This window comes from Apteryx rowi, unplaced genomic scaffold (genome assembly GCF_003343035.1).
Source record: "Apteryx rowi isolate R43461 unplaced genomic scaffold, aptRow1 scaffold_633, whole genome shotgun sequence".
Lineage (NCBI taxonomy): Eukaryota > Metazoa > Chordata > Aves > Apterygiformes > Apterygidae > Apteryx > Apteryx rowi.
In genome coordinates, this window is record NW_020450909.1 from 5,260 (window position 1) to 14,082 (window position 8,823).

The window sequence follows — 8,823 nt, forward strand, 5'->3', positions numbered from 1 at the left end:
CTGAAACACAGATGCTTCCATCTGAACATGAGGAAAAACTTTTTCACTGTGAGGGTGACAGAGCACTGGAACAGGTTGCCCAGAGAGGTTGTGGAGTCTCCTTCTCTGGAGATATTCAAAACGCGCCTGGACGTGATCCTGTGCAATGTGCTCTAGGTGATGCTGCTTGAGCAGGGGGGTTGGACTAGATGATCTCCAGAGGTCCCTTCCAACCTCAACCATTCTGTGATTCTGTTTACATTCTCTTAGATATTAAGTGTGTGCATATGCATGTGTGTGTGACAGAGAGAGGCAAAGCAAGGGATCATGCACTCTAATGAACAGGATTCTCTTTCTAGAGGCCCAGACTTAATCCCAGTGCAGACAAAAGGAGTACTGCCATTTACACAGTGCGAGTTTGATTAGTCTTGGAGAGAGAGACCAAAGAGATGCCCGCCACATATTTCTGCTTTGAGGAGGTAATGTGTCCCTGGTACCTTTCCCTTTTTCCTCTACTTTTGCAGATATCTGTTGTTGTAAAGTGGAGAGTGGAAAGCCAATAACTTCACTTTGAATCCCTGTTTCTACACCAGAAGGCAATGGGAAGAGATACTTTAAATAACTTCTGTTTGTCCCAGCCACTTGGCCAAAAGAATGGCAATATATGAAAATGGAAATCTGAGAAAAGAAACAAGTTCACTGATTCTGTCTGGTTATCTACAAGTAATCTGTATTGTGCTAAAACTACAGGATAGAGTAGTGATAGCAGTCACAAAGGTAGTAGTAGTACCTTTTGATTTGCCCATCTCTCTGTCATATCAGAAAGATTAGCTTTATTTTCTGTCAGCCTGTTTATGAGTGATAAAAATGAGCTAAATTAAGAATGATCAGGAAACCCCATTCCCTGCTATTGAAGCATCACGCAGTAAGTGCAAGAGACAGGTGGCATAAGTGCTGAAACAAGGATGGAGAATATGTGCTGCAGGGAATCAATCCACTGCATTAACGGCTAATGACACACTCAGTATTTATCCATTATTTATCACATAAATGAGTACGAACTGTCTAGACTACAGAGGTGCTTTCATAACAGAGTGGCACTGATTACTGAAAATTAAAAAATGAGAGCAGATCTTAATAAATTAATTGAAAATTAGCAAATGGTAACAATCTCCACATGGTATATCTGTTCAACCTAATAACACTGGGGAGGGGGCTGTTCTTTTTTAATGAAAATTAATTAATCCATTGCTATAATTGTAGAGAATAATGCAAAATCTGAAGAAAAGGTAGACGACTTAGGATGCAATCACTTCCTGCCACTATCACATACTTTCATTTGCATGCACACTTTCATTTTGAGCTGCTTTTTGTTTTCCTTTGGTATTTTGTTCATTTATTTCTTTTCCCTTTCAACTTACTGACACATCAGTGAAAACTAAGAATATCTGCTCGTGCTACTGAGAGAAGAATGATGTTACTCAAAATCTATCATGTACTGGTTGTAGCACAGAAACTACACTCTACTGTATTGGTTTAAATGTTTTAATGATGACAGAACACTGGTCTTGAATAAATAAGTTGCATGAGCTCAGTCTTGATCCTGTATCATTCTCATGCAGAAGAAAAAAAATCAAATATTCACTTCAGATTCACTAAAGATGTTAAAACTGGACACATATTTGGATGGTTAGTTGAATCAGGAAACTTTATAGATTAATTCTAATAAAAGTATGGAGCTATTTAGGCATGCTAATTTATTCATGAAGGGTAGAACAACTATATCAAATAAGTGGAAAAAACATAGTACTTAAGTGTTCCCATTATCCTAAGTACCCTAAAAAGATTACTTTTACATTAAAATTATGCAGTTCACAGGGATTTAGGTAATCATTTAAAATTTATACTAACACTGAATGTTAGTAGTTTGCATTCACCTGCAGTACATCATGTCCCCATCACAGACTAGTAATTCCCAAGAGGAGAGATATCATTATAAAACAATTAATAAGGTTTTAATTAGGCCTGTTGGCCCAGGAAGAATTAAGTTTGTGCAGTTCTTCCATCTGAATCCATTATGCTATGTTCAGTTCTATCACAGGCAACAGACTGTTGTCCCTTAGTGAATCTTTTACCAGGATAATAGACAGAGTTGGATATGTTTTCAGTGACAAGGTGAAGAATATGAAGTTTCCTCAGCTTCCACTGGAAATTCCTGAATTTAAAAAAATACCTCTCTCAAAATTGTGTTGTAAACATTCAAAATATCATTTATTCTGTTAAGAAGGACATCTCTTATATTAGGAAGCCAGCAAGAAAAACAAAGCAAAAAACCTCACAAACCCTGGACTCCTTAGGTTTAGAAAACATAAAGGGAAAGGATAGCTTTGTGATTCATCTAAACCAGCTGAAATTATATGGAATCTTTCAAGGGTTTAGATTGGGTTCTGAATCCCAGTGTGCCATCTGGGTTGCTTATAGATAATAATGGGTGCATAAGTGTATGCAAGACTTGAAGATGCTTGAAAATGCGATATATTTTTTGCAAAATGTCCATAAACATAATTTCTTCCACCCCCATTCACATAAAAATTTTGGCAAAAAAATGAAGTCTTATGCATTTTCAATTATCCCTAGCAACTGTCAGAATTTCTTTAACTATGTTAGTCTTATAATGACAGTAACTAGTCAGATTTACCAGATAACATACCAGGTAATAAACTGGCTGTGTGAAATCTTTGAGATGGGGATTTGGTTAATATTGTCGTTGCTAGCCAGCACTGTCTCTCTGCTAGTGAATGAGATGCTCTTAGTATCCTGACTGTTGTATTAGATGCATATTACTGCTATCTCTTGATCAGTTAAACCCTACTGTAGCTGAACCAGATAATTATTACCAGATTCACAATAGAAGATATCTCACATTTACTTGATTTTACAGTGCTGCCCATTAAAGTTAGTTGTTACAGAAAAGAATCTATAGCTGTTTTAAAAAAACATAGTGTTTTTTTCCTCTTAGATGTCCTCAGAAGTCCCAGGTGTAATGGAGTGATGTATAATTACATATTTATAATTTTTAAATATATGATAAAATAGTCTTTGCTGAGAAGAACTTTCAGTATGCATATAAGACAGGAAGCATTGCTAGTCCAGTCTTATGGAGAATTTGAGGCAGAGACAGGGTGCAGCTAAATAATTCTACAACTTTTGATCAGTGATTTAGGGAAGAGATTTGTTCCAACTCAATTCATAGACTACACATATTAAGTCTTCAGTACGAATTAGCAATAACATAGCTTTTTTATGTAAGCAACACTATCAAATTGGTGTAGGGCACCTATGCTATTCCTACTGCATGTTTCTTTCCCACCTCTTGCCCCTTTGCATAGGTGTTCAGGGGAGGTAGCATGGTGCTGTGCTTAGGGGATTTAAGCCATCACAGAGCTGATTTTAACAAGATCATCCAGAAAGTTGAGGCAGGCCTGGTGAGGTGTGTGTTAGTTGCATAGGTACCTCCATTTATACTAAAAAGCTATCTGGTAACAATTCTTCTGTCAGGACTGTCTTCTAAAAAGAGGGTCTAAGAGAAGGTGGACACTTAGTATACAGTTATATACAGGGTTAAATCTTCAGACTTCATAATTATTTGTGCAAATTTTGTTTGTCTTCTTTTGTGCATTTTCAATGAATAAGAAGCTGACTCATATTTCTCCATGGCAAGCAGTTCTGCTTTTTATTGTTCACTGATACTCCCAAACAATACTGTGTACCCAGCTTCTTCAAGAATTTGCTGACAGCTATCTCCAAGTGTGATGGGTAACCTCTTAAAACCGGACTTCAGGTAATTTATAACTGATAGACTACGTGTTTTGAGCACATAAACCATTTCCCAAAGGCTACATTCTTGTTAGACTGTATCCTACAACAGACGAACATTTGCACTGGTTTACAGAGGGTCACATTATCTGTGGATGGATAGAATATTCCTGATCAGTATTGCTCTTTCGCACCTCAGAGGCCCGTTAACTTAACTTTCTTTCTTGCTCTAACACTGACCTTGGTAATCATTAGAAAGCATATGAAATGAAGAAATAAAAACCTTTACAGTCAATCAGCTTTGCTGCATACAATGTATCTGACCCAAATGTGAAGAAAAGTTAAGCTGCTTACCCACTTTCTGCTTCACTTACATATTCACAACTCCTGATTTGCACAATAAGACTTTTTCTATATAAAAGCATCAGTATTGGAAATTCTAATCTAACAGGAAGGCTGAATGCAGCAAATTTTATCTGCACATTTCTCCATTACAGCAAGAAAGTTCATAGTCTTTTTTTCAGAGTAATGCAAAGTATAACTTTCAGAAAGGATGAATGGAAGATATTTCCAAGTCACCTAAATTCTGTTCCACATATCTCCTTTAAATAGTGAGGGGCTGTCTCTGGCCCACCTCTATTTCCCATTGTTAAGTATGTAGATACATACCGTGAAGTATACAGTACAAAATATGTTCAGTTAATTATCTGACTTTAAATCTTAAGCCTACACTTAAAACTAAATTGGCAATAATATTATCAGCCATCATATAAACATATAGCTGCAAAAGTATTACTAAGCACACTGTTCTTTAGACCTGGCATAAAGATGGCCTTTTCACTTTTGTTTTCTTTTTTCTCCATCCTTCTATTTTTATCCTTTATATCTGTGCAAAGTAAATTTCCTTATTTTAAGAAAATATATTGGGAATAAATAAATAAAACCTTGCCTAAAGTTTAGTATTAGTATCAACAATGGGCCCAGTTACAACAGATAAATGGCTGCCTTTACTAAATACTTTGTGTTGAATTCTCCTCTGATACGTGTGGCCACCTACTACCTTCAATGATAGTTCACCTGACTGCAGAACTATATATATTGTATATATACATTATATATAAAAAACACACATTTAAGAACAGTTCTAAAAACTCTTCTGTCTTAGGCATAGGCAGGCTTTTCTTCAGTACTTGCCTGTGGTCTTTTAAATTATAATGTTTCCAACAATTACACTTATATCTATTGCAAGAAAAGCTTAATTTTTGCATATCTGCTCAGGTAGAATCAAAGGGAATCACACTCCCACACGTCCAAGTACACTTACCTTGGCACAGTTTGTACACTCTACCTCAAATATCAGGTGCATCATTATGAACATATTGCGATGAGGCAGTACTCACCAATTTTCTCCGAGCTCAAGTGTGCATTATTATGCACTATTCTCTGGAGGCAACTGCTTGTGGCATAATTCCTTGTAAACAACTCATTTCCCTTTAAACCAACTGCTTAAGAAAAGGCACCTCCTTGCTCAGGTCTCAAAACACCTCTCAAAGACCATTCACCCAATTATTCTTTGATATTCACAAAATACAATGCTGTCCAAAAAAACAACTGTAGTTCCTTTAAAAAACAACAACAAAAACCCTCTTAAGCATTCTCATCTGCTAGCCTTCATAGAAAAGACTAAAACTTGGACTCCAAGATGTTACACTTTATTCTGTCTAACCGGCAAAACAGCAAAAACGGCATGCTTCACTGATTTATAATAACAACTGGATGGGAAACCCACCTTTTCAGTCCTTTTTTCCATTCAATCCTCTGACATATTTGCAAGCATCCTGCCTCCTCCTCCCTGTAGTAGATAGCATTTCTTAACCTCTCCCATCCRAGACATACCAGTGCTTTTGACAAGCTTTCCTTTCTAAGCCTCTCTTACATCTCCACTTTATGACAAGTATGACCTATGTCAAACTCTCAAATTTTCAAATAAACTTACAGTATGTGACTTATGAAAATTCAGTTGAGGCTTTGCACAATTTACATATATGCAAATATTTAAACATCAGGACCTGAAGAATCACAGGCTAGCCTTGAATATCATATATTAAATGTTAATAGTCTACCTTACTATGATTTATGGATTTGATCAAAAGGCTGAAATGCAAACATTTTACAAAGTACTGAAAAGTTGCAATCATATAGCAAGATAAAGAGTAAATTAGCAAAATTACTCATTTTTACTTTGCTGAAAGAATTTAAGACCAAATCCCACAGGAAAAGCAAATCCATTGCAAATGTATTTCAGCCACAGTCACAAAAGACTATGCTGCCTGTTTCTCAATAGCTGGGAAGTATAAACTCCACCGTGGCCCATAAAGGATAATGGCAGCCTACAATCTAATTAGCCCTCATTATAATACTGTCCAGAGATTCAACAGATATTCCTTTAAAAAGGACACAGGCACAAAGGACCCACCCACAAAGGGGTTAAGTTTCCTTTCAAAGGTCTAGAAATGCTAAACAAAGAGGAGCCTTTGACTAGGAAAAAGCTTGGCCGAGCCTGGCATGTTAGCTAGCCTGCCTTGAGATTTTCTTGACTGAAAGAAGAAAACGGGGAACAAAAGTGTTTACCCATTCTGCTTCACTTAAAATTACACCTTGGCCTACACAGCTGGGTGAACATTTTTCTTTGTATGAGGCTAGGATTTTGTGTGAGCTTTACTGAAGTCTCTATGGAAGAAGAGATAGTAGAATTGAAGAAGCATTCAAAATGGGGCTCTCAAAATGGGTAGTTTTGTAGTTTTTCCCTTTTTTAAAAGTTTTAAGGATGCTGAAACCCTGGAAGATGTTTAACTGCATGTGACTAAAAGGATAACAGGGAATGGCAATTAGCAAGTGATGTTCAGTGCGCATTAATGTCTGTGGTGCCATGTTAGCAACATAGAGGTGACCCAGGAGTGAGCTCCCCTACATAGGTGCAGGAGGTTGCAGTTAGAACAGTAGAGGACATAAACTGTCTAAGCATTAGACAACTCAAAAAAACTCCATGTCAGAGGCTGATTGCAAGACATGAGCACGTACATGTATATGTTTGTAATCAGTCATGCTGTAGTGATCTGCATAGAGTACTTGCTTTTGAGAGCTTATAAAGCTCAAGTCCAGCAAGAACTGCACACTAAGAGTGCCTCTACACTAGCATTATACTTCAGATCAACAAATGCACTTTAGAAGTAAATCTGCTGATCATTTGCACTCATACTGTTGTGCTTTGGTTCATATCATGACATAGTCTTAGAATGCAAGCTGGATTCTGTTTGGATAAAAGCGAAGCAGATGTACTTGAGGCATTCACTTAAGGCACTCCAGCCATTAATGAGCATTCAGTCCACAGGTCCAGATAAGAACTCATCTGCAATAAAGCCCCATGCAATACCTACAGCACAGGCATCAAATCCCTAGCAGCAACTGGTCTACTCTATCGATTCATTTGTATTGGGGCACACTACTAACCTCATTTGTCTGGTCTTCTATGTACTGTAGACCATAACATTTTATCCAGATACCTCTTACGTTGAACCTTAAGTCTTCAATGAAACCAAACTCTTTTAATCCGTAAGACTAAAATACATACCACAGAAAACAGAAGGGTCTGATTGCCTAATGTGCTTGCTGTGGCTGTAAACTGATATGTAAGATAACCTAATGATATAGCAGGAAACTCATGCTACATGCTCCTAGTGGATTCTTTGTGCATACCTGAAATACAATTCCTCTCCATAAGCAGAGAACTTAAAATGTGCTAATTTCTTTTAGGATAAGTGCTGGCACGGGTTGCCCTAGACAATCCTTCATTTTTTCAGAATTTGAACACTGTAGATACGGAATCAAGAGGTCTTGACTCTATGTGATGAATAAAAGTAGGGAACACATTGCAGAATCATTGATTCTTTTTGCCTCCCTGTAGCATAATTATGATAAAGCAACTTATTGTTCAAATATTTATTGCAAAAGACAGATGTATGGAAATGGCGTTTACAGAAGTCATTTGTCTAATTCAAGCCCCAACGTCACTGCTACTTAGTGTTTTTCCTTCTGTGATAAATTCTCCAGCTGGTGGAGCAATTAAACTGACTCTCAAGTCAAACAGTTTAAGACCCTTTCTTTTTCAGGGTGAAGAAGTCCAAGAACAAGACCCCCTTAACCGCAACTGCTCATAACATCGATCCCTTCAGTGGTCAAATCTCTGCTGGCAGAAAAAGCTCTCATTCATTGCCCTTAGACAAAGGATGGTATCAATACTAATCCCTGAAATTGCACCAGTGCTTACTTACCGAAGATTCATCTTTCACTTGATTTGGCTCTCATGAGGTCTTTCAGTGTCTTGCTACTTATTTTATTTGCTCCTGGACTAACAGAATAGGATGTGGTCTGAAGGATCCCTCACAACATGACAGGCACCGAAATTCAAATCCTTCCTGTCACCAAGACTAGCTGATTCTGCTGGTAATTGTATTTTGTGCCTTCTCAGGGAGGAAAAAGCCATCGTGAGTCAGGGCTGAGGGCACGAACCTTCCTAATAACTTTCTGGTCACTGGGACAGTATTACAAAGAGATTAGTTATAAGCACTAACAGCACAGATACTGGACTTAACATTTTAATACTGGGATAATAAGGCCCCCGATTCGAGGCGCTTACAAGTATTAGGATGCAAACTTCTAGGAATTGTCTGTGTGCACGTGTGTTGAATATAAACAAAACAAGTGGGAGGCTTGCTGCTAAGGGACATGAAGGACTTGAGGGTTCCTCAGAAGAATACACAAAAGGACAGTGAATTGTTCTCAACATACAGTGGAGGTCATATGAACCAGCAGCCTACCGTAACTGTGGAGTTACAGCTCAACCGGCATTTATCAGGTGGGCTCGCTTGTGCGTTTGCTCCTCTACAACTGTCTGCGCTCGCCCCCACGCACGCACGCACGCACGCACGCACGCCCTCCTGCTGCTGCTGCTGCTGCTGCTGCTGCTGC